This window comes from Pogoniulus pusillus, chromosome 28, assembly GCF_015220805.1.
Source record: "Pogoniulus pusillus isolate bPogPus1 chromosome 28, bPogPus1.pri, whole genome shotgun sequence".
Lineage (NCBI taxonomy): Eukaryota > Metazoa > Chordata > Aves > Piciformes > Lybiidae > Pogoniulus > Pogoniulus pusillus.
The window spans coordinates 6,298,091-6,325,542 of record NC_087291.1 but is presented as its reverse complement, the minus strand read 5'-3'; the positions used below and the strand labels follow the sequence as shown (position 1 = coordinate 6,325,542).

The window sequence follows — 27,452 nt, the reverse complement described above, 5'->3', positions numbered from 1 at the left end:
TCTTCCTAGCTGGTCTCCAGCCACTCTGTCCCCAGTCTGTAGCACTGCTTGTGGTTGTTGTGGCCAAAGTGTAGAATGATGCACTTGGCCTTGTTCAATCTTGTCCCATTGGCCTCTGCCCATCCATCCAGCCTGGCAAGTTCCTCTGCAGGGCTCTCCTACCCTCCAACAGATCCGCACCTGCTCCTAGCTTGGTGTCATCTGCAAACTTCCTGATGCTGGACTCAATCCCCTTAACCAGATCATCAATAAAGATATTGAACAAGACTGGGCCCAGCACTGATCCAGACCTATAACTAGCAATACAATTTTAACCCAGCTTTGGGTCTCCATAAAGATCCACAGCACATTCTCAAGGCTGGGAGAAGGTTGTTTATGGCAAGGCTTTCCTGGGCATTGACTGCTCTGCAATGGTTTAGAGGAATGGTACCAAGAAGCATCTGCTATCTGGGGAGGCAAAAATGGCAGTACAAATTGATTTTCTTAAGATGGGTAACTTAAACATGCAAATGCCCAGTGTGCAGTAGCAAACAGGGTATCTTCAGGATGCATGTGACACCCAGCCTCTGGTATCTGCATGGAAGATGCCACCTGCCAGTCTGTGTGAAGGATTTGCATTTAGGTGTGGACCTGTGCAAATCAACACAGGCTTTACATTCAGGAAGCATTCTGATGATGTCCTTACCATCTTGCTTGGGGATTGTAGCATAAGATGGAGGGTCCCTCCCTGCACACCCTGCATGACTTCTCAGTGCCACTGTAGCTGAAAAGGCTCCGAGTCCAGCACGCTTCTCCTAGAGCACCTTGGAAACCCTCAAGAGGAGGCAAGGCTTGCTCAAACAGCTGAACTACTGAAGGAGTCAACTCCACAGAGATACTGGAGGGGGATGCCTTAATTATTCTTCTTTGACAGATCAAAGCTATTTGTACTTCAGCTTGGGCTGAGTTTGAGTCTGGCAGGGTTTTGATAATGGGGGAGTGGGCTACTGGCATGCTTCCTTGTAAGAAGCATCAAGAAGCTCCCCCAGCTCCAAGTCAGACCTGCCACTGGCCAAGCTGAGCCAATCAGCCCATGTGTGATAACATATTTAGGAGGGGAAAAACCTGTTGGATGAGTTCTTTTGTTCTGGGAGGTATTTTTGGGTTTTTTTGGAAGAGGAATGGGATGTAAGAGAAAAAACCATGGGGATGCCAAAGTATTTGAGGAAGAGGAGGCGTGGGAAGCATGACAGAGCAGCTATTTCACTGCAGCTCACAGTGAGATGGAAGGTTGAGCCCTTGTAGCACTTGGAGATCAACAGTGGAGCAAAATCTCATTTGCAGCTTGTGGAGGACATGACACTGCTGTGGAGTGCTCCCAAAGAAGGCCATGACTGTGAGAATCACAGAGGCACAGTCACAGAATGTTAGGTGTTGGAAGGAACCTTGGAAGCTCATCCAGTCCAGCCCGCCTGCCAGAGGAGGATCTCCCATACTATATCACACAGGGATGCATGCAGGCAGGTCTTGAATATTCATCTCCAGAAAGGGAGACTACACAACCCCTTGGGCAGCCTGATCCCGTGTTCTGTCACCCTCATAGGAAAGAAAATTTCCTCATGTTTAAATGGACCCTCCTGTGCCTCAGCTTCCACCCATTGCCCCTGATCCTGTCACTGGGCATCACCCAGCAGAGCCTGGCTCCAGCCTCCTGGCACTCACCCTGCACATGTTTATAAACATAAATGAGGTCACCTCTCAGTCTCCTCTTCTGCAAACTAAAGAGCCCCAGCTCCCTCAGCCTCTCCTTGTAAGGGAGATGTTCCACTCTTGTGCTGGACTCTTTCAAGCAGTTCCCTGTTCTTCTTGAACTGAGTGGCCCTGAATTGAACACAGTATTTCAGATGCAGCCTCACCAGGGCAGAATAGAGGGGGAGGAGAGCCCCTTTCCACCTACTGACCAAAACCGCTTCTAGTGCACCCCAGAATGGCACTGGCCTGTGCTGGAGAAGTCCTTAACTGAGGACTGCAGCCCTCAGAAGGGAGAACATTGGCATGAGAAGTTCACAGATTACTGACTCCTATGGGAAGAATGCTACATTGCAGCAAGAGAGGGCTGTGAGGAAACAGCACAGGGTGGACTAGGACTGGCCACAACTCTCATCCCCTTGTGCTGCTGTGGGAGAGAGTACAGAATCAGGAGCAGAGTTGGGCCCTGGAAGAATGGAGGAGTGGGGGGGAGGTGCTTTTGAGATCCAGTTGTACTTATCCCTGCCCTACTCTCATTCGATTGGTAAACTTGGTAATTTTGTTTAAATTAAGTGTGCTTTGTTTCCCCAGGTCTGTCTTTTGCCCATGGCCATAACTGATGAGTGAGCCTCCCATGTCCTTTGTCACAACCCTCTAGGCTTTTGTTGTGTTTTCTCCTCCCCATCCCACCAGAGTAGGTAGGAACCAGCCAGTGGCCTCATGGTGTTTAGTGCCAGCTGGATGGGCTTTAACCATGACTTGGAGCTGTGTTGCTGCTGCCTCTTGCCATCACAGTCCCCCCACCTGCCTACATCTGACTTGAAGCAGAGTAGTAATATTATCATTTGGATAGGTTTCCAGGTTTGTGTGATTCACTGAGGACTTGACTAAAGAACAAACTTGGAGAGAAGCCATATTTACTTGGTAAAATAAAGCTAAATTTATGGGGAAGGATCCCCCTGCCTAACCTAAAGTCCATATCTGTTTAGAACACACCCATGAAATGCCTATGAATGAGTTGCAGGATCTTATCTGGAGGTGCAGCTGACTAAGGGAGACCAGTCTAGGTGCCTTTTTGCTCTGGTAAGAAGCAGTGCATCCAGTGAGGGACCTTCAACCTGAAACTTGTTATCCTTGCTAACGGATCAGATCCCAACATGTAGGAAACATGCAGACTTTGCACTCACCTAACTGGCTTAAGAAAGGCACATTGACAGTCCTATTTTATTCTGTCAAGATACCATCACTGTGACCATTTTGGTCAGTCGTGCTTGTGCTATGTGCTCACTGGGCTTGCTCTCTGTTGTGGGCAGCTGCTTACTTTCAGCTGTTAATCTGCCCAGAGGCTATTAAAAATCTGCCTGAGGGTGAAGATACCCTGCTCTATCAGGCAGTCAGAGAAACCTGCCTAGCCAACAGATGAGGAGCATTTGTAGCCTCAGGTAATTCTCCTGACAGAAGTAGGTTTGAGTCCCCTCAGGCATCAAGGAAACACAGTTGAGGTAGCCACCTTCCTCAGTAAGTGCTTTAAATGTCAGACTAGGTATCTGGGACTGTTGGTGGGGCTCAAAAAGTATTAGGTAAATTCCAGTAAGAAGAGTCTGTGGAGAGCTATTAACACGAAGCTGGGGTTATAACCTCATGATGGGAATTTCTCAAACAGAAAAGCTTTGATCTCATCAGAAGAAGGAAAGTGAGAAAGCATTGCAGAGTTGTTATCCTGTGTTCATTCTTTTCAGGAGATAAGGGAAGGGAATATTTGCTATCAATCACTTTCAGAGGGTACTGCACCAAACAGACATTCGGTCTGATCTGGTAAAAATCTGTCTCTCTTGTAATAAAAAGAATAAAAGCAAGCCCTGTGAAGGTCTGTGGAAGAAATGGTGCTAGCACTTGTGCTTGAGAAGATCCTGAGCTTTGGATTTTGCCTTGGTGAAATCATGTCCCAGCACAAAGAGAGAGCACAAAAAAATTATGCCTGTCCCCCAGGAGCGCCACCTGAGCCCAGCACCTGAGATTCAGAGAGTTCCATCCTAAAACAGGGTCCAAAACCAAAGCTTCACAGTGACCTTGGGCTTTGCTAGCAGGCCAGAAGTCGTGCACCTGGGCAAAGACCCTTTACACAGAAGAACAGTAAGGTCTGCTTCTGCCACTGCTGATTTCTCAGTGCTGCAGATGTAGCAGGCACCTTTTGCTGCTCCTACAATTAGCTGTTTCTTTGCTGTATTTTATCTGACTGTACCTTTGCACATCCTAGGCAGACAATGTTTGATAAATGCATCTGAATCCCTCTGCATGGGAGCTGCTTGAACAAAAGGGGTGTCTTTCTGCTCCTAGGTGAATGAGTACTTGGCAGGACTTCCTATGCCTGCACCAGACCATGAAATATGTCTAAAATGCCTTGCCATAGTCAGTATTTAATAACAGAAAATGAACAAACAAACAATACAGCTCCAGGTTCATGCAGGGTACAGTGGCATGTTGGGGTTTATAGCAGCTAAACTGTCCAATGTTCAAACAATAACATATTCACAATTACACTGCAACAGACAACTGCTCTAGGGAGGGGCTGGTGGGAGAAGCTTCTCACCTACATCCTTTGGGAGGAGCTCACATCCTCAGACTCCTTCTCAAGGGAGACACTCCGAGTCCTTTAGCTCCAGGGACTTTCCTTCAGTGGTAAATAACAGATTCTACACTCCACGATCTTTCTAGGGACTCTCCAAATTCTAAGCTTACCTACTAAGGGAATTATTTTCATACCACTTATGGCATAACCTTAACATGATCTACACTGCCCTTGTAAATCTGCAAGAGCAAGTATTTTGCTGATACTTCAGGTATGTTAGGCTGAGTACTGCAACATAAACATGATCTAGACTGCCCTTGTGAAAGTTTAATCTGCAGGAGCAAGAATTGTACCTAACCTTCACATATGTTAGGCTGGAGAGAGGAGGCTCAGGGGTGACCTCATTGCTGTCTACAACTACCTGAAGAGACATTGTAGCCAGGTGAGCTTGGTCTCTTCTGCCAGGCAGCCAACAACAGAACAAGGGGACACAGTCTCAAGTTGTGCTGGGGGAGGTCTAGGCTGGATGTTAGGAGGAAGTTGTTGTCAGAGAGAGTGATTGGCATTGGAATGGGCTGCCCAGGGAGGTGGTGGAGTCACTGTGACTGGAGATGTTCAAGAAAAAGTGTGGATGAAGCATTTAGTGCCATGGTCTAGCTGACTGGCTAGGGCTGGGCAATAGGTTGGAGTGGGTGATCTTGGAGGTCTCTTCCAACCTGGTTGATTCTATGATTCTATTATCTAGACTGCCCTTGTAAAATTTTATCTGCAAGAGCAGGAATTTTACCTATCCTTCAGGTATGTAAGGTTGAGTATTTCAACTTTAACATGATCTAGGCTGCCCTTGTGAAAGTTTATTCTGGAAGAGCAGGAATTTTACCTATCCTTCAGGTATGTAAGGCTGAGGTTTGCAACTTTAATATGATCTAGACTGACCTTGTGAATGTTTAATCTGGAAGAGCAGGAATTTTACCTATCCTCCAGGTATGTTAGGCTGAGTATTGTTCAGCCCTTCTGTGTATACATAAAACAGCTTTACATTGATTCTTTCTTAAGCTAGCATATAGTAGCTTCTTAAAATTGATGTCCTTCAGCAACAGCCTGAGTCTCCCAGAGGCAGGATTTCTTTTTACATCACTGTTGCAAGCCCCAGGAAAAGCAATTTTGAGTATTTCTTTTTGTGATAGGTACTTCAGTATTTGTTCAAAGAGAAAAAAACCCATGTTTGTTGTAAAGGAACTACAAGTTCCTCTGGAACAGGGGCTGCTGCAATTGGCAGGCAAGGGAGTTGAAAACTGACTGCTCTGTACAAAAGTCTCCCTTTTTTTTGTAATTACTGAGATTTTAATTTGCATTAATTGTAAATCCCAGTCTCAACCTACTGCTCACACAAGTTTTTTTTCTCACCATCTTATCAGTTTGAAAACATGCAGTTTGCAAGCTCTATTAGATGGGTGCTGACAACAGCTGCTGTTAATTGATTCCTATTCTCTGTCAGGAATGATCCTGTCTGGAGGATTTAGGCTTTCCATAGCACTTGAACTTTTGCTCTTTGATGTGTCAGACTTAACACTCACTTTGCCCTCCAAGATCCTGAGAGGCCTGCTGAAATTGCAGGTTGATACATCAAGGGAAAATACAACAATGGGTTCCCAAGAGGTTTTAATCAGGTTTTTAATTACACTAAACATAAATATTCTAAAGTTCTATTCATTCAAAACAGGGGTGTAAAGGTTAATTTTTGTGTTTGCAGACCTTCATAGAATCATAGTATCATAGAATCAAACCACGTTGGAAGAGACCTCCAAGATCATCCACTCCAACCTAGCACCCAGCCCTATCCAGTCAACTAGACCATGGCACTAAGTGCCTCAGCCAAGCTTTGCTTCAACACCTCCTGGGATGGCAACTCCACCACCTCCCTGGGCAGCCCATTCCAATGCCAATCACTCTCTCTGGGAAGAACTTCCTCCTAACATCCAGCCTAGACCTGCCCTGGCACAACTTGAGGCTGTGTCCCCTTGTTCTGTTGCTGGTTGCCTGGGAGAAGAGACCAACCCTACCTGGCTACAACCTTCTTCTTGATCCATCTATGGACACAGCTTTCACATATCTTCTAAAGCTGTTTCCTACCCAACACTAATAATACACTGTAGGCACAGCTCAATTTAGCTTAAATCTAAGAGTACTGTGCGTAAGTAAATCAGGAGTAAGCTGGGCCTATCATTTTATTAGCCCCTTTAGGAAAGGAAAGTTGATCTGATGTTCTTAATACTTGTGTAAAAGTATGTCTGGGGTCTCAAGGCAATGCCAAGGATGAATGATTTACTCCGCCGTAAGTGGCTAAAGGAGAGCTTTAAGAAAGAGTACAAAGGCCTCTCTCTAGGTCAGTGTATCAGCTTTGTTTTGTCTTGGGCCTGGAGCATTCTCAGTGGGCAGCAAACTAGTTTTTAATCTCTGCTCTTGTCCCCTTTCCTAGTAACTTCATTTGCATCACGTGGTTGCTGCTGTCCTCTGCTCAGCTCTATGTAGCTGCTAATGCATAGGTGAAAGGTCCTTCACTTTCAAGCAGTCCCAATTCTGAACTTTATCCTTTTTAATTTTCCATCTTCCTGTGTGAGAGGACATGACTCTGCTTTTTGCTGGCTTAGAAAACCTGATCCATAGATGTCTCCTGCACTGCCAGCTCCACAGAAAGTGATGCCGTACCACACAAGACCGATATGTAATCAACAGTTTGCTTCTGAGAAGGTCCAGAGAAAGGGGAGCCAGAAGTCTGCAGTGAAAGGTTCATCTCTCCCCCATTCTTCATGCATTTGCTAAGAGTGCTGAAAATACATCTGGATTGAGCTGTAAATTTTGTCAGGGTTGAAAGGTTGAAGGACTTGGAAGATCAGCAGCTGAGCAAGAGGACATAACATGCTCCATGTTGGTTGCAAATGCAGCAGGGTAACCTACCAGAAAGGAACAAAGTATGCCTTCATGAATGATATCCATTATAAACCAGGTTTGGATGTAAATATTTATTCATGTTGTATGCTCTTTGATGGACAAGCAGTCTGACTTGGTGCAGTTGGAGAGAACAGCTCAGTAATGAACTGGGGGCAGGGTTGACACTCATTCTGTTTTATTGTTGTTTGCCTTATGAGCATGACTCAATGCCTGTTAGCAAATCCTATATTGGCATTTTAAGTAGTAATATAGTGAAGATGATCCTGATCCATGGCTGGCAGATGAAAGGACATTTAATTTTCCAATTGAGAGAAGCTGCTAAGGACAGAAAAGCTTTCTTATTGTCCTGTCGATACCTGATATTCAGTGGAGTATACCAACAGTTCCTACTGGCTTCAGCCACAGTGGAACAACTGAGGGTTTTCTGCTTTTATTCACCATGTTTTATATGCAGAAAAATGCAGACTCCTTGCTGCTTCTGGAAAGCAAATCAGTATTGCTCTGTGTGTGTGTATATGCTGAGAGTTTTACTGTGTTTTTCAGACTATGGCACCACTGAACCACAGGACTGTGTGGCCAAACCAATGCTTTAAGTGGAGTTTGTAGCAAGCACTCTATGTATTTGAAAATGATACATAGAATCATAGAATCAACCAGGTTGGAAGACACCTCCAAGACCATCCAGTCCAACCTAGCACCCAGCCCTGTCCAATCAACTAGACCATGGCACTAAGTGCCTCATCCAGGCTTTTCTTCGATACCTCCAAGCAGCAGCCTGACCTGAACAGAGTAAATTCCCTCATTACACAGGAAATAATTTATTAAGCTGGATGAGAGAAATGGTCCTATCATGACTCAATAGTAGTTTAAAAGAATAAACATCCAAAAGGTAATAAATAATCTATTCTCTGAATACAGGAAGCAGCTACAGTGAAAAGGCAGCAGAGAGTGAGGTGAGAGATTATTCAGAAGAGTCAAGACTTGTCAATTAAAGTGGCTGATGAAACTTAGAACCATTACAAGGAAAAGAATCCTTACACTGGTAAAATCTACAGAAGTTATTACTCTTTAGTAAAAGGTATGAAACTGCTGTGTTGACTATTTCACCAGGAATGCTGAATGAGTATCATAGAATCCACCAGGTTGGAAGAGATTGCCAAGCTCTTCCAGTCCAACCTACCATCCAGCCATATCCAATCAACCAGACCATGGCACTAAGTGCCCCATCCAGTCTATTTTTGAACACCTCCAGGGACAGTGACTCCACCAGAAAGGTAAATAAAATGTAGATATTTATCAGTAGAGAAACAGAGAGTGGAATGGAAATCTTCAATGTCATGGCATGACCACAGTTTGCCTGTTAGAGGAAGTTCTGTTGCTTATTTCAGGGAAAATATTGTAGGGCTAGAAAAGGTAGAGAGAAAGATGAAAAGCTGATTATAGATTCAGAAAGGGTTTTGTTCAAAATGAGATTAGACAGATTTGCTTGGAAAAAGAGTGCAGTAGAGACAAGGCATAGCATAGCTATATAAAATCATAAACAGCAAAGAAAGGTGGGCAGGGAATATCAGTATTTTCTCCCTCTATGCAGAAGTTTGATAAACTAGTTCAAAGCAATCAGAAAATGTTCTTCACAGCCAATACATTCAACTGTGGAACTCTTCACCATAAGGTGTTGTGGAGACAACAAGCACAAGTAGGTTGAAAAAACTGTTATGAATAAATGTGCAGATGAAAAAAAATCTATCAAAAATTATTCAATACAAAGATATGGATTAAGTCTGCCTCAGGTAGGCTGTCACAGTATGTGAAAATACATTGCAGGAGGTGTAATTTTGCATTCACTTCATTCTTACACTCTCTTACTGACAGATGCAGAAGTTGGCTACTGGCCTGCACAGACCTTTGCTCACATCCAGCATGACTGTGCCTGGGAACCATAAATCTATTTCTCTGACAGGCAAATACACTCAAATTAAGTTTATGCATCAGATAGTGCTGGAGAAGATAGACACTATCTTATGAGAGTCTCATAAACTGCATACAAGCAATCTACTGTTCTCTTACGAGTCTGTTGCAGGGAGCTATTATAAACTGGCATGATGTGCTCGTTATCTGTGCTCTATCAGACTGTTGGAACTAACTCAGTACTGTTCTATTGCCACAGATTATGTTATTTTCATAACACAGGTCATGGCAGAATCTTGGCGCCAGAACTTATGGTGGTTCAAAAGGTTATTCCTCTGTTGAAGTCAAATGGTTGCTCTGAAATCAAGGTCCTGCCGCCAGCCGCTCGGTTAGACCTAAACGGCAGGGCTAAGGGGCATCAGAGTTCACAGATTCAGGTGGATCTCTGACAATGAAACATGATTCTGAAGAACTGAGAGTTCACAAAATACTGCAAACCTGAATTAATATTCTGTACCCATATGTTATAGAGGGCAGAGGATTGTTTTTTCCTCATGGCTATAGAGATGCAGACTAAACAGTGGTTTACATTTCATTTACGTTTTCCCATTCATGTAGTTCATTGCCCAAAGGGCTCAGTTAGCTAGGGGCTGTGAAGAAGACAGACATTAGAGTAACCTCTTTTTCAGAGAGGACTTCACTGCAGAAAATTCATGTAGTTTAAGGAATTCCCCCTGGCAACACACACCAAAAAAAAGAAGTGAATTTTGTGAAGACAGCTTTCTCTTATATCCATGTCTCCACTGTAGTATATTTTTACATCATTTTAATATCATATAATCATTAAAGTTGGAATAGCTGGGACAAATTGTTGATATTTCAGCTTTCAGAACAAGGGGACACAGTCTCAAGTTGTGCCAGGGGAGGTCTAGGCTGAATGCTGGCAGAGAGAGTGATTGGCATTGGAATGGGCTGCCCAGGGAGGTGGTGGAGTTGCCGTCCCTGGAGGTGTTCAAGAAAAGCCTGGCTGAGGCACTTAGTGCCATGGTCTAGTTGACTGGACAGGGCTGGGTGATAGATTGGAGTGGATAAGCTTGGAGGTCTCTTCCAATCTGGTTGATTCTATTCTATGATTCTATGATATAGACTTCATCATTATTTTCTTTTCACAACCAATGATCTACTTTTGCCCATTAAAATATTTCAGCCTCAAACCAGTACAACCTCCATGGATGGTGATTCCACTGCTCCCCTGGGCAACCTGTTCCAATAACTGATCACTCTTATAGTAAAGGAATTTTTCCTAGTATCACATCTAAACCTCCCCTGACACAACTTCAGGTCATTTCCTCTCATCCTACCACCAGTTACTTGGAAGAAGAGACCCACATTCACCTCACTACTACCTCCTTACAGGCAATTGAAGAGAGCAATAAGCTTTCTCCAGACTAGACTCAGCTCCCTCAGCTGCTCCTCATAAGACTTGTTCTCCAGACTCCTCACCAGATTTGTTGTCCTTCTCTGGACATGCTTCAGGATCTCAATGTCTCTCTTGCGCTGTGGCACTCAGAACTGAACCCAGTACTCAAGCTGTGACCTCACCAGTGCTGAGTACTGAGTACAATCACTTCCCTACTCCTGCTAGACACACTGTTTTTGATACAGGCCATTGGCCTCCTTGGCCACCTAAGCACATTGCTGACTAATGTCCAGCCAGATGTCCATTGGCACCCCCAGATCCTTTTCTCCTGGGTAGCTTTCCAACCACTCTGCTCCCAGCCTGTGGATGTTTTGACCTTAGTGCAGGATGCAACATTTTACCTTGTTAAAGCCCATGCAATTGATGCCAGCCCATCCAGCCTATCTAGATCCCTCTGCAGAACCTTTCTACCTTCAAACAGATCAACACTTCCACTCAATTCAGTGTTGTCCAAGGGTGCACTCCATTCCCACTTCCAGATCACTGATAAAGATATCAAACAAGAGTTACTCCAAAACTGGAATACCACTTGTGGCTGGGCCACCAACTGGATTTAACTCTGTTTGCTGCAACTCTCTGGGCTCAGCCATCCAGGCAGTTTCTACCCCAGCTAAGAGTACAGCTGTCTAAGCCACAGGCTCACAGCTTGCCTAGCAGAACGCAGTGAGAGACAGCATCAAAGGCTTTACTAAATTCAAGTAGACATCTACAGGCTTTCCCTCATCCACTAAGCAAGTCCACTGGTCATAGATCAGGTTGGTCGAGCAAAACCTGTCTTTCATGAACAATATGTTGCATTTTGAATTAAGGAAAGACCAAATGTTTATTAAAGGGCTATCTGGTGCTCCAGCAGAAAACTGTATTTTGATGGAAAAACCACACCACACCTTTTTTTTTCAGTCGTGGGTGAGTTTAACTGAACCTCATTCTTCACAATCTTGTTTTTGTTGGCAAATTCCACTTCTGCTATTGAATTTCCAGCAAGCTGGTGACTCACAGCAGTGCCACTTGCTGAAATCACAAGCAGTAGTTTGGAAATCACTCCTTTCTCTGGAATATTCCTTGTGGGTTAATTCTGCATACTTGCAATTGCAAAGCCATTATTCACTGATCGACCTCCATACCCTCTTTTGAAAGGAGGGAGAGACAGCAGTAATTTGGAGGAAGCTGAAAGCTGGCAATTCAGACAGGGCAAAGCTGGTGTCTGCTGCTGCCCTTTGCTATTAACTACTTTATCTGAAGGATCAGTAATTGGAGATGTTTTAGCAAACAGGCTTCGGGGTTAGAAATAATGAATCATTCCACTTTAAACAAAAAAAAGCAAGCCATGAAAACATGACCAAACTTTCTGTGCCTTTGTGGATGTAAAGGAAGGGCAAGGAGGGAAAGCTGGAGGAGAACAGTGGTGAGGTTAGTCCTATTGAGCCATTTAACTTCACTTGCAATCTGTCAGGTTTTGCAAACGGGGTGGGAAATGTGGCCGGGATATTTTAAAGAGCTGGAAACAATCCTGTAACTTAACATTGCCATGCACAGCACTGGCTAAAATGCTAAATTCTGCCTCTCTTTTAGCAGTCTGGATTTTCAGGAAAATCTAAGCTCCTCCTTGAAAACTCAGTTCCTTTACATTTCTTTTCGAGTTGAGCACCCAACTCCTGAATGGTTCCTGCATCAGCTAGTGACCAGCTCATGCTCTGCTATCTGTTTAAACACCTTAGTGCTTTTGTGGAGTATTCTCCACAGAGCACCTGGATATGTTGCAGTGTCTTCTATTTAAAATGAAGAACACTTGGAATCATAGAATCATAGAATCAGTCAGGGTTGGAAGGGACCACAAGGATCATCTAGTTCCAAGCCCCCTGCCATACCCAGGGACACCCTACTGTAGACCAGGCTGGCCTCAGCCTCATCCAGCCTGGCCTTAAACACCTCCAGGGATGAGGCTTCAACCACCTCCCTGGGCAACCCATTCCAGCCTCTCACCACTCTCATGCTGAACAACTTCCTCCTCACCTCCAGTCTGAACTTACCCACCTCCAGCTTTGCTCCTTTCCCCCTGGTCCTGTCACTCCCTGATAGCCTAAATAGTCCCTCTCCATTTTTTTTTTCTTCAGTGAAGAAAACCAACTGAAAAAAGAAGCAATTTTCAGAGTGAGGTAGAATAAAGTGTGAACCTAGCCCTCTTTCAAATCCTTTTCTTATGGTGGTGTGACTGCTTTAGACTCTGTAGTATGCAACATGGAATCACTCGTGCAAGTGTAAAAAGAATTCAGAAATCAGTAATTTTCAGGCAGTTGCAAACAGAACCCTGTAGGATTAAAAATTATGCTGAAACCTTTTACATAATTGAGAGGTCAAGGGGTGCTTCATAGAATCATCATAGAATCATAGAATCAACCAGCTTGGAAGAGACCTCCAAGATCATCCAGTCCAACCTAGCACCCGCACCTAGCCAATCAACTAGACCATGGCACTAAGTGCCTCATTCACACTTTTTCTTGAACATCTCCAGGGACAGTGACTCCACCACCTCCCTGGGCAGCCCATTCCAATGCCAATCACTCTCTCTGCCAACAACTTCCTCCTAACATCCAGCCTAGACCTCCCCCCGGCACAACTTGAGACTGTGTCCCCTTGTTCTGTTGCTGGGAGAAGAGCCCAACCCCACCTGGCTACAACCTCCTTTCAGGTAGTTGTAGACAGGTTCATAACTGAGGTTTGTAGAATTCTTATGTATTTTTCTTTAATTTTTCAATAGGTGTTATAAATACAACATCTGCTGCCTGCTGGTAGGAAAAGGAGCAGGAAATTCCCCTAGCCATTCTGGAAATTTCCATGCTAGGCTCCTAACACCTCCAGCTGACCTCAGACAAAGCAGTCTGCTGATTTTAAGGAAGACAGGGAGGAGGATAGTCATTGATTTAGAAGAAAATTACTATGGAGAACCATGGGAGTATGCCTGCTAGGAAGGACTTTAGTATGGAACTCAACCAGGAAAGCAGTGCAAAGCCTGCATACAAAATGACAGGCTGTGGTAGCAGAACAGCTAGGGCAGCATTGCTCCAGCCTGGATGAACTGCATCACAGAAGTAGCTCAATGAAAGTGAGGAATAGCAGTAATTTACCAAAGAATTTACATCCCTAATGAACATAAGAACCCTGTAATTTTACTGACAATGCATTTGATGTGCTGCTCTCCAGTTTATTGCAGAAAGAGCAGGAAGTCTCTTTGAAAGCAAAACAGCAGCAACAGCCACAAAAAAACCTTGTAGAAAATTAATGATTAAATCTTATGTGTCCAGGTCTTTGAGTTCTTTTCCTCCTGAAGTTGCATTTTGTGACCAGGAATGGCATCCTTGGAGTCTCTTAAATACTGTGTCTTGTTTTTCACCCACCAACAAGGCTATTAAACTGTTGCAGAAAAGATGCTAAATCAAGAGTAGTGTGGCTTTGGAAGCAATGCTTCAAGTCTGTTCAGCATTAATGACATTGCAGTTGGAGCATGCATCCAGGTTTGAATCCTTCAAGCATTTAGAAAGAGGGAAAGTAAGTGAAGAGAGGCTACTGGGGGTACTTAATATGCATGAACAGAAGCCTAAGAAGCATGTTTGAGCTAGTTTGAGCCTCGCTGGGATATTTTAGTGAGAGGAATTAGGTTATAGGCTGTGAAAAGGAAACAGTGGTGATGTCTACTGCACTTACAGGCTTGCTGAGATGGATAAGAACAAGGACACAAACACGGATAACAAAGTTGCTCTCTGTCTGGGGCTGCAAGAACTCCTCTCTCCAACCTAACCTGCCGTCTGTGTGATTAATCCTTCTGCTTCCTAACCCCACTGGCTGACCCTCCAAATTCACCTTGGGCATAAGGCAAAGTCTAGGGTAAGGTAGAGGGGTGGGGAGAAGGTGGAAGGGTGATTGAGAGCCCCTCCTGGGGACTCTGATTTCTGGGAGGGCTGTTGTGTTTCTGTATTACTTTTTAACTGGTCTATTTCTGTCTATAGCTGTAGATATTGTAAATACCTGCTTATATATTGTGCTAAGCTGTAAATATAAAGCTTCATTCAATTCTTCCAGAGTGGCTGAGTCTAGTCTGGGTGATTTTCTTAAGTGTGTGGGGGTGCAGGTAACACCCAAACCGTCACAATGATATATGAGGAGAGACTGAAGAAATTAGAGGGTTTTAATCTAGATATGAAAAGAAAGAGCAGGAAACATAATGGTCTCAAAACACCTATAACATTGCTGCAAAAAAGCCCAGAAGAATCTGCTTGCTGTGTCCTTGGTAGCTAATGCAGGGAGTAATGTGTCTTGACTATAGAAAGAAAGCCCAGATTTGACATTTGATAGAGCAAAGCTTGGAAGTCTTAGCCTTTGCCATACATGGCTTTAAAATAAGAGCCTCTCTGAAATATGGCTGACACTGCCTTGGGGCAGGAGGCTGGAGCCAGCTACCTCTTTGGATTCTTTCCAACCTTCCAAGCAATTGGTTGTAAAAGGGAGAAATAATGGCTGTCTGTCTCTGCTGTTTTATGGACATAGGAGGAGCAGTCCCACTGAGGAAACAAAACTTATTCTAATCTGATCTTGCTGAGAATGATTTTTTTTTAGTCCTGGGAAACATGCTGAATGATTGAATCACTGTATGGACCTAGGATAATTTTGACACCAGCAAAGACCATAGCCACCTTTGTAATACCTGGGAAAGGTAGAGTAATATAAAGAAAAGCCCTTCACTGAGAATTATGGTGGAGCTTTCTCAGCAGTAAGATTTGTAAGGGGTTGTAGATGCCAAACTCAGCCTTTTCCAGAATTACTCTGAGGAGTGCAGCCATCTGGCCTTGGGGAAGCTGAAGCCATAAATGACTCCAGCAAAGTGCAAGCTAAAAGGAATTGCTAGCTCTGATAAAAAAGCAGTAGATAAAAGCTCCATGAGAAGCAGAGAGCACAAGTGTTTCCAGGGTCCAGAGCAAACCAGAATGGGAGGATTCCAAATTTCAAGCCAGTGTGTGTGCTTCAACACTTCTCATAGTGTGCCCACAAGCATTTACCTTTTAGAGTCTGAGCTGAAGCTAATGATTTTCTAACCAAATGAAAATGCTTTTTGGATAGTTTGGTCTGCAGCTAGAGAATGCTATAAGAGATGTGAATGACCACGAGGGAATGCCTACGCTCAGCAGACAACACAGTGCCCACCCTGGAGCTGCACAAATCCAAAGAGACAGCAAACATTCACAGTCACATCTGTCAGCAGCGAGCATAGCCTTGGAGCAGTGAATCTGCCAACTCAGATTAGCAACTGGCAATAAAATTTCAATTATGAAATAGCAGCAAAAGGCTTTGGCTGAGAAGGTTGAGAGTGTGGAGCAAGAACTGCCATTTGCTGGCCACTCACTCAGTTCAGCAGGTTTGTCTGGTCACCTAATGTGGCTGGGGTCTCCTCATAACAAGAAGAGGAGAGGCTCTCACTGCTTACATGTAAACTGGTTTCACAGACTTCTCACTTCTTAGTGGGAAAAGGAGAGCAGAGAGCAGGTCACAAAATTGTCTGGGTAATCCTGTTCAAATACCAAAATACCTGCACTTGCAAGTAAGACTTCAAAAAATGAAGGAGAGGAGTTGCAGTATTAAGTGCCAGTCCAAGGATGAAGGAGAGGAGTTAGCTGCAGGACTAGTGCCAGTCCAAGAATGAAAGAGAGGAGTTAGTTGCAGTACTAGTGCCAGTCCAAGAATGAAGGAGAGGAGTTAGTTGCAGTACTAGTGCCAGTCCAAGAATGAAGGAGAGGAGTTATTTGCAGTACTAGTGCCAGTCCAAGAATGAAGGAGAGGAGTTAGTTGCAGTACTAGTGCCAGTCCAAGGATGAAGGAGAGGAGTTAGTTGCAGTACTAGTGCCAGTCCAAGAATGAAGGAGAGGAGTTAGTTGCAGTACTAGTGCCAGTCCAAGAATGAAGGAGAGGAGTTAGTTGCAGTACTAGTGCCAGTCCAAGGATGAAGGAGAGGAGTTAGTTGCAGTACTAGTGCCAGTCCAAGAATGAAGGAGAGGAGTTAGTTGCAGTACTAGTGCCAGTCCAAGAATGAAGGAGAGGAGTTAGTTGCAGTACTAGTGCCAGTCCAAGAATGAAGGAGAGGAGTTAGTTGCAGTACTAGTGCCAGTCCAAGAGCAAGCCAAAACTGTCAGAGAAGTGAGACAGCAGACGAGCTTGTCCCTGAAGCAGGGAGATTTAGGCATGGATGGGTGCTCCTTAGGGAGCACAGCCTCTGCAAGAAGGGCCCGCTTCCAGCTACTTTTGTGTTGTTCATGCTGAGTTGTCCTAGCTTTCATTCTAAACAGAAAGATTTAGACACAGTCCTGGTGCTTGCTAGGCTATAAACCTGCCTCACTCCCCTCTGTCTCTATACAGGGCAACAAAGATAAGACACTAGGACTGTTCTCTCCCTTCCAAAGGTGTTTAGATTTTAGTTTTAAATGCTGGATGGAGAAACTGCAGGGGTAAAAAAATTATATAGTTAAATGCCTTGATTATAAAGTACAGCCTATAACATACAGAAGCTCTTATGCACAGCAATATTCATGGAAAGAGACTACTTTTTGTTAGGTCAAAAGAATAGAAGATAATATCATACATATTTTTAATAGCTACAACTTGACAGATATGAAATCTCACTGTCAGTGGGAAATTAGCATGGTTGTGTTGCCAGTAAAATCTCACATGAACTGGCTCTTATTTTCATGTCATTTAATTTTTTTCAGCAGTGACATGGAATAAAAAAGTAATTCTCAGTATTAATAATAACTGAAAGCAGACTGGAGCTAGTGGGTAAAAGCAGACACTTCATGGAGAGAGACCAGTCTGGGTCTTCTGGTCACATCAAGCAATATGTAGTATGAAAAATTGATTCTTACAGAGATTGTAGGGCAACCATGGGCAGCCAAGAAGTGGAACACCATTGAGCAGGGAATTAAGCTTCTGAAGGAGTTTACTGTGAAGGAAGTGCTTTATGGAGATCATGGCACTCATGAGCCTGATGACATTCCTCTTGGGACAGGTCTCATGAAGAAGCTTATCAAGCTTGCTCCTTCATCCTATGCTAACATCTTGGCTAGCTGGTTTCTATCAAGGAGTGATAATGGAAGGTCCATCACTGTTGGTGAATTCACTGACCAGCTCAGGCGGATAGAAGACAGCTTGTCACAGTCTGCCCTAGTCTCTGCCATAAACACTATGACCACAGAGATTAAAGGAGGATCTTAAAACCTCCATTTCCAATCTGGTAAGGGATACCATTCCTGCATCATCTGAATGGGTGAATGTTTCTGCAGTCAGGAACAGACGCCTGCCTCCTGCAAGGCAATTCCAGCCCAGGAGGAGACAAATTCCACCCAGACAGCAGCAATCACGTGCGTCACTGTGGGTAACTCTGCGTGACCAATATGGTGAGAACAGGAACAAATGGGATGGTCAACCTACTTCAGCTCTTTCAAAGAGAGTCAGGGAACTGCAGAGTGGCAGAAGCAGAGGCAGCAATGCCAGGAAAGTAGCTGTCATTTCTTCAGCTCCCCAGAGCAACTGCAATTATTCTAACAATTGCAATTTCTCTCACAACAACACCAATCATTGTGCACACCCCACATGCCATCTTCAGCATTAGGGGTGCCCTGCCTCCAGACAGGAGATTTTTGCAGTGGTGAGGGGGTAGGGAACACCCAAACCATCACACCATGAAAGGCAAGCCCCTAGTGGGCAAAATATCTACTATAAGCCTTGACATGTGAGCAGGAGAATAGTAAGGATGAGCGCGGTAGGCATATTGCCTCCATCATTCTGCTGCTGTAGCCACTTCATAAAGAACATCTAGTTCATTTATCTGGGAATGATTAGAGAGAAGGCTGATCATACAAGATCATACAAGAATGATTAAAGCACTGGAAAGAATACCTCATAGTGTAAGACAAGAGGATTTCAATCTATTTAGCTTAACAGAGGAGTCACAGCATGACAAAACTTTGATCTCAGGCTTCTTGATCTAGCATATAAAGATATAACAGGATTTGACATGGGATGGCATCAAACCTAGATTATAAACAAGATGTAATTTTTGTGTTAAATTGTTGCAATTTTAAACCAGCAGTAGAATTATTTATAGAAAAGAGGCTCTAGATCAACCAAGAAATTGTTCATGAAAACCTCCTAATGCCTGGTATATACAAAGTCAGCTTCAATAACCACAATAATCCCTTGACACATAAACTATGGGTTTCTAAGAACAGTTCCCACAACTACTGCACTATTATTTCACTATGTGTTACAGGTATGCCAAGAGACTCTCAATAAAATCCACATTTCTTTGTAGTCAATACTACACAGCTATATCTGAGAGACAAAGTGTCTGCCTCAAAGGGGCAGAAATAAAATGATTCCTTCTTAAAGAAATTATTTTATGCCTTACTTTGCAAATTAAGTAATGAGGCCACAATCAGACAGGAATCTCATGGCAGAAAATGGATTTGAATATGTGTAAGTCCTTAGTGCTGTCTTAACCAAAATGTCATCCATATCTCACTGAGACATCTGCTGATGTTATGTTCTTGCAAAGTGTGCTTATAGCCCTTCTTAATATCTTTGCAGTGCCCACATGCTGCTGGCTCACCCCCCGTGCTGCAAAATGATGATGGAGGAGTGCAGAAGGAAAGGGATGAGGAATATTGATGTGCACAGAGTTCACAGGGAAGGCATATTGGTTGTTGCTGATAGGGTAGTATTGATGGGATTTCTGGATTGGTGTTCACTCTTTCTATTAGACCCTGCAGAGGACAATGAAAGAAGAATCACACACCTGCCAGTGTCAGAAAGAGATATATAGAGCAGGGTGCATGGGAGGTGCAGGTCCAAGATCCTGATGTGAGCAAAGCCAAGAAGGCTTTCAGGACTGCTAGAGCTCTGAAAGCATCTGAAGCTTTGTCTCAGGTCCCTATAGCTATAATCACACTTTGCTTATGAGGAGCCACTGCAGCAGGCTGACTGTACCCAGGCTGTGGATGTACACTGCAGGGTGCCCTGTGGTCCTAATACAGTTTGTTTCCCCATCTTCCCCTACCTGTGTTGCTCCCTGAGCATCAATAGCAGTGCATGGGGATGGGCCAGTGACAACTGGTACGCAGCAAGGGCTTACACCAGCTTGCCCCAGTCCAGCACAACAGATGCATTCCCAAAGCACAAACGGCCTTTACAGCTGACTTCAACTCATCCTGACATCATAACCACTCCAGATTTACCCAGTGCATGTGGACAGCCCTGAACATGGCAGTACAGTGATGGGAAGGATTTTTCATGGAAAACTGAGCATTTTCCAAGAACTGAAGGGAACTGGGTTTTGTTGACAGATATTGCTAACAATATTGCATCACCTCAGGTTTAAATGTATTGCCTGTCTTCCTTCTTCTATCCATTTACAGAAGAAGAGGAAATTATCTTTCTCTGCTTTCATTTAATTTTCTTTTTTTTCAGACTGCATTTCTAATCACAGAATTAACCAGGTTGGACTTGTTAAATCTCATGGCATTGGACTGTGCCCTTCTGTCCAGCTTGCCCAGGTACCTCTGAGTCACAACATTTTGAGAGAAGTGTTTCTGGATGGGAGAGGAATCAAAAATCTAGGAATTTCACTTGGAAAATGGAGGTCTGTTGTCAGAGAGCTCTTGTACAGCTGGCACTGGAGTGTATATCATAAAAGCATAGAATCAACCAGGTTGGAAGAGACCTCCAAGATCATCCAGTCCAGCCTATCACCCAATCAACAGTCAAATCAACTAGACTTTGGCACTAAGTGCCTCATCCTGTCTTTTCTTGAACACCTCAGGGACGGCGACTCCACCACCTCCTGGGGCAGCCCATTCCAATGGCAAATCCTCTGGGGACATTAAGTCAGTAGGAAGAATCACCCGGTCTGAGTGGCTATTCCTTTGGTGGGGACATCCATATGCTTCATGGCTCTGTGTTGTACAGAGTGGAGAAGAGAAGCCTTTTCATGTCTAGTGCCTTCCAACACACACATGAGCATGCAGGCATAACACCTTCAGGTGCACTGCCCTTTCCTCCTGGAGAGCCGGATGGTGCTTTCAAGTGTTTATGTAACACTGTCATTGCTAGCTAATGCATTGGAAATGCTGAACAGCAATTAAAGAGCAATTAGTAAGCTGAATACTTTATTGTGGTCATAATTCCTCTCCATTTTGCTCAGCACAGGCAAGAATGTCTTGGCGGCAAGCCAAGTGATTGCTCATAAGGGAGATTATGGATTTCCGTGGCATCCAGAGGGTTAAGTTTCCTGATGATATCCAAAAGCCAGCAAGGAACAAGTCAGCCTGTGAGGAGTAACTACTGTTGTGTGTTACAGTACATATGGGCAAACAGTTCTCTGGCAGAGGAGCCGTGCTCCACTGCTCTTGTAGCTAAGTGAAGGGCTTTTTCTTCCCTTACTGCAGTTTTATTGTTTCATACTTTGAACTCCTTATGTACTCCAAAAATTATGGCACTTACTTTCTTATCTCACTGGGATAACCAACAGATGAAAGACTGTGGAGATCCAAAGACCTGTCCAATTGGTCTTGTGGACTTCTCCAGCATACCCTGCAACTGCAAGAAGCCATATCACAAGCTGCTGAGCTGTTACTAAGCTGACTAAATGAAAATAAAAGAGCTAAGGGTAGCTGGGTGTGGTGTCAACCTTTGCTCATGTGCTTTTGTTTGCAGTTGGCAGGGTTCAGGCTCAACTTATTTATCTTGCTCCCTGAAAACCGTACCTCTATTTTTAATTGTTGTGAGAAGGAAATGGGCATGTCTTGTAACTCCTGATTGGGCTGGGGGAAGATAATGGTCACTTTATATTAAATCTAAGTTTCTTCCTGCAAGGCTGTGGTGTCATCCTGCCCAAATTTGGAGCTCGTTGTCACTGGAGGTTTTAAACAGTAGTTAGAAAACAAAAATATAGCTACATATAAAAGACTTCTTCAATCATGTTTCAACATCAGTCAGAATTATCCTTAATCCACAAGTACCTTTTCAAAGAGATGCAGTATGATAATCAACTCATCTCTGAGGTATCGCTTTGGTAAACATTCTCAAACCTGGGAGAGTCTTGCATGATGTCCAGAGAAGGGTGACAAAGCTGGTGAGGGGCCTGGAACACAGCTCTGTGAGGAGAAGCTAAGGGAGCTGGGGGTGTGCAGCCTGCAGAAGAGGAGGCTCAAGTGTGACCTCATTGCTGTTTACAGCTACCTGAAGGGAGGCTGTAGCCAGGTGGGGTTGGTCTCTTATCCCAGACAACCAGCAATAGAACAAAGGGACACAGTCTCAAGTTGTGCCAGGGCAGGTCTAGGCTGGATGCTAGGAGGAAGTTGTTGTCAGAGAGAGTGATTGGCATTGGAATGGGCTGCCCAGGGAGGTGTTGGAGTTGCCATCCCTGAAGGTGTTGAAGGAAAAGCCTGGATGAGGCACTTAGTGCCATGGTCTAGTTGATTGACTAGGGCTGAGTGATAGATTGGAGTGGATGATCTTGGAAGTCTCTTCCAACCTGGTTGATTCTATGTTTCTATGACTGGCTGCCAGTTTTGTACCTAACTTATACCTATCTTTCATTTGAAAAGCATCCTAGTTCAACTAGTTAAGAGATCTTGAAGTGTTCGTTGATGTTCCTGTACAGGCAGTGCCACTTTCAGGCTATGTAACAAACTCTTTGAGAAATGAGTGTGCAATCCTTACATGTGGGCTATTAAGAACCTTACTTGCTAGGTTGTTTGAAAAAGAAATCACTATCTTTGTCCATCTGGTTGCTCATATTGTCTCCTCCACATTCATATCTGAGGGCATAACAAAGGAATGAGTGTATCTGCAGAAGTGGCACTTGATATGCCATCACCCATGGCTTCCTAATCTGGACAATAACCAAAGGAGAAATATATTTTAAGCAGCTAATTCACTCTGTCAAATGTAGAGAAGGATGATAGTAACCAGCACAGTGGCATTACATGTGCTGAAAGTATGGCGAAAAATCAGAAAGGTTTTGACTTTAGGAAGCAGCACTGTGTTGGGAGAGAATGGTCAGAGTTCTCAGTATTAATTCTCCAAAAGGAAAGACAAATTCGAAGATCCATTAGCTAATGTGCCATTGCAGACCTAGAGAGCTTTATTTCATGCAGCTGTCACCTTTATTAGCTCTTACACTAAATATGTACACATTCGAGACCTACTGACATGACAAAGTCCCTTAAAGGTGCAAGCAGAAGTTTTGCTTATGCCTAAATCATAGAATCATAGAATCAGCCAGGTTGGAAGAGACCTCCAAGATCATCCAGTCCAACCTAGCACCTAACCCTATCCAGTCATCTAGTCCAGCTCAGCAAAGCCTGAGCCAGTAATTGAAGAGCAACTACAGTTCACTTCAAAATACGTCGGTCAGAGAGGATTTGCACCTAAAACATTTCTCCAAAGCTGTGAGTTACATTCGACTATGTAGAAAGCCTTTTGCTTCTTCTGAGAAGTCATAATAAACCCTGCAGCATTTGACTGCGTTGGCACAGGTGACATAAAATGATGGCATTTGTTTTTCAGTGTAGTCTGACCTGCTGAGATGTCTTATGCTTAGAAAGCAGACTTTCGGGTATTGTTTTCCTTTAGGCTGACTTTACCACCTCTGTCGAGAAGAACTGATGTTTTATCTCGCAGTTCTGCTTTAGTCACACCGAAATCAAAGAGATCGGGCAAGATACTTTGAGCTTTCATAAGTGTTAAGCGATCGCCACCCGGTGGCACCGGAGAGTCAGTGCCGGTGTGGCATCGGGCGGAGCAAGGGCAGTGCCATAATAACACATTCAAAACAAACATTAAGGATTATGCAGTTTTGGTGGGTTTTAGGGTACAGGTAAACTGCATTTGAAATGTAGATGACATAGCTCTGCTGTAAAAGAAAGAGCCCTAAGTAGATGACTTGTTATTTATACTGTTGACATTGGTTATCATGGAGACAAGAACCACCTGGACTGCACAACTCTGACTTAGCGTCATTCAATCGCTCAATAGAAGTGATTGCATTAACACCTTTGCTTCTTTGCTCTCTGGGTTTCAAGCAGCTAATTCTCCTAAAAATTAGTGTGCTATTATTTAGCCACAATTTTTTTCTAAGCTGTGTAATTGCAGTGGAAATAGACTTACTTGCAGGGGGGGCCTGGAGAGCAACTTGGACCTAAGGACCAGTGTGCCCTTCGTGGAGAGAATGCAGCAGTATCCTGGGCTGCAGCATTTCACATACGAGGAAAGGCTGAAAGGGCTGCCACTGTTCAGCCTGGAGAAGAGAAGGCTCAGGGGGTGGCTGTCATCAACATACACAAATATCTGCGCAGAGGGTATGCAGAGGATGAAGCCCTTTGCAGTGCTGTCCAGTGACAGGACAGTGGTGTCTTGGGCTGGAGCATCTCATATACAAGGAAAGACTGAAAAGGCTGCCACTGTTCAGCCTGGAGAAGAGAAGGCTCAGGGGGTGGTTGTCATCAACATACACAAATATCTGCACAGAGGGTATGCAGAGGATGAAGCCCTTTGCAGTGCTGTCCAGTGACAAGACAACAGCTACAAATTCAGGCACAAGAGGATCTATCTGAACATCAAGAAACACCTTTCATTGCATCATAGAATGATTTGTTTTGGAAGAGACCTTGAAAAATCATCTAGGTCAAACATTGCCATAGGTAGGGACAACTTTCACTAGGCAAGGTTGTCCAAAGGCCTTTTAAACTTGGCTGTGAAGACTTCCATGGAATCAGAGAATGGTTTGGGTTAGAATGGCCCTTTAAAGATCATCTAGCAAACATAACTGTGATGTTGACCAAGCATGGGTACAAGTTGCCCAGAGAGGCTGTGGAGTCTCAATCCTTGAAGATATTAAAAGTCAGATGGGACATGGTCCTGAGTAACTAGTTGTAGATGATCCTGCTTGAGCACAGGAGCTGACCTCCAGATATGCCTTTGAGCCTCAGCTATTCTGTGGTTCTGTGGCAGGATAGTCAGCTGGTTTGTTTCCATTTACCAGACCAAACTTACCAAAACCTGTTGCTTAAAAGTGAAGTTCTGGATTTAGAAAAGTAAACTCTCAACTTAAAAGTGCTGTAAGATGGACAACAGGAACTTCATATGTGTTTTGTAATTACCCATTCTTGTTTGCATGCCATTTCAAAAACATGTTCTATGACAGAAGTCAGAAGCCCACACAAATTTAGTGTCACTGAATCTTCAGTAAAACTAATGTACTTTTATGGCACTTTCAGACTAGCTTGATGGAACCAGAAATCTGTTTAAAACAAAGTAATCTTTTCAGACTAACTTGATTCTGTCTTCAGTAAAACCTACGTCCTAACAGCACTTTCAGTTTATCTTAATGCAACCAGAAATTTGTTTAAAACAAAGTAAACTTTTCAGATCAACTTGATTCTGTGTTCAGTAAAACAAATGTACTAGTGGCACTTTTATATTATCTTCATGAAATCAGAATTTTCTTTAAAACAAAGTGATCTTTTCAGATCAACTTGATTCTGTGTTCAGTAAAACAAATACACTAGTGGCACTTTTTTATTATCTTAATGCAATCAGAAATTTCTTTAAAACAAAGTCATCTTTTCAGACCAACTTGATTCTGTGGTTCACTAAAACCAATGTACTAGTGGCATTTTTAGGTTATCTTACTGCAACAACAAAAAAATTCTTTAAAACAAAATAATCTTTTCAGACCAACTTGATTCTGTGTTCATTAAAATGAGTGTACTAGTGGCACTTTTAGGTTACCTTAATACAACCAGAAATTTCTATAACACAAAGTCATCTTTTCAGACAAACATGATTCTGTGTTCAGTAAAATGAATGTACTAGTGGCACTTTTAGATTATCTTAATGCAATCAGAAATTTCTTTAAAACAAAGTAATCGTTTCAGATCAACTTGATTCTGTGCTCCACAGCACCCTTGGAGAGGTCTGCAATCATAAGACACATCATCTGGTTTCACATTACTTATTGTTCAGAAAAAAAACCCAACTATGCAGAAGGAAAAATCTGTGTTTAGGTGCAGCTACAGAAACCACCACCACCACACTACACACAGAGTGTGTCCTTCCCAGGTGTTTAGGTGCAGCTACAGAAACCACCACCACCACACTACACACAGAGTGTGTCCTTCCCAGGTGTTTAGGTGCAGCTACAGAAACCACCATCACCACACTACACACAGAGTGTGTCCTTCCCAGGTGTTTAGGTGCACCTACAGAAACCACCATCACCACACTACACACAGAGTGTGTCCTTCCCAGGTGTTTAGGTGCAGCTACAGAAACCACCATCACCACACTACACACAGAGTGTGTCCTTCCCAGGTGTTTAGGTGCACCTACAGAAACCACCATCACCACACTACACACAGAGTGTGTCCTTCCCAGGTGTTTAGGTGCAGCTACAGAAACCACCATCACCACACTACACACAGAGTGTGTCCTTCCCAGGTGTTTAGGTGCAGCTACAGAAACCACCATCACCACACTACACACAGAGTGTGTCCTTCCCAGGTGTTTAGGTGCACCTACAGAAACCACCATCACCACACTGCACACAGAGTGTGTCCTTCCCAGGTGTTTAGGTGCAGCTACAGAAACCACCATCACCACACTACACACAGAGTGTGTCCTTCCCAGGTGTTTAGGTGCAGCTACAGAAACCACCATCACCACACTACACACAGAGTGTGTCCTTCCCAGGTGTTTAGGTGCAGCTACAGAAACCACCATCACCACACTACACACAGAGTGTGTCCTTCCCAGGTGTTTAGGTGCAGCTACAGAAACCACCATCACTACACTACACACAGGGTGTGTCCTTCCCAGGTGTTTAGGTGCAGCTACAGAAACCACCATCACCACACTACACACAGAGTGTGTCCTTCCCAGGTGTTTAGGTGCAGCTACAGAAACCACCATCACCACACTGCACACAGAGTGTGTCCTTCCCAGATGTTTAGGTGCAGCTACAGAAACCACCATCACCGCACTGCACACAGAGTGTGTCCTTCCCAGATGTTTAGGTACAGCTACAGAAACCACCATCACTACACTACACACAGAGTGTGTCCTTCCCAGATATTTAGGTGCAGCTACAGAAACCACCATCACTACACTGCACACAGAGTGTGTCCTTCCCAGATGTTTAGGTGCAGCTACAGAAACCACCATCACTACACTACACACACAGTGTGTCCTTCCCAGGTGTTTAGGTGCAGCTATAGAAACCACCACCACCACACTACACACATAATATGTCCTTCCCAGGTGTTTAGGTGCAGCTACAGAAACCACCATCACCGCACTGCACACAGAGTGTGTCCTTCCCAGATGTTTAGGTGCAGCTACAGAAACCACCATCACTACACTACACACAGGGTGTGTCCTTCCCAGGTGTTTAGGTGCAGCTACAGAAACCACCATCACCACACTACACACAGAGTGTGTCCTTCCCAGGTGTTTAGGTGCAGCTACAGAAACCACCATCACTACACTACACACAGGGTGTGTCCTTCCCAGGTGTTTAGGTGCAGCTACAGAAACCACCATCACCACACTACACACAGAGTGTGTCCTTCCCAGATGTTTAGGTGCAGCTACAGAAACCACCATCACCACACTACACACAGAGTGTGTCCTTCCCAGGTGTTTAGGTGCAGCTACAGAAACCACCATCACCGCACTGCACACAGTGTGTCCTTCCCAGATGTTTATGTGCAGCTA

General features: G+C 44.0%; 1 protein-coding gene across 1 annotated transcript in view; it reads right to left on the bottom strand.

Annotated features, from left to right (window-relative positions):
* Positions 1-751: 751 nt before the first annotated feature.
* SCRN1 (secernin 1) overlaps positions 752-27,452 on the bottom strand; it is a 132,520-nt gene continuing 105,819 nt past the window's right edge. Inside the window, exon 9 of the mRNA XM_064167126.1 lies at positions 752-763. The gene's annotated coding sequence lies outside the window, so the exon portion shown is untranslated. The remainder of the gene's footprint in view (positions 764-27,452) is intronic.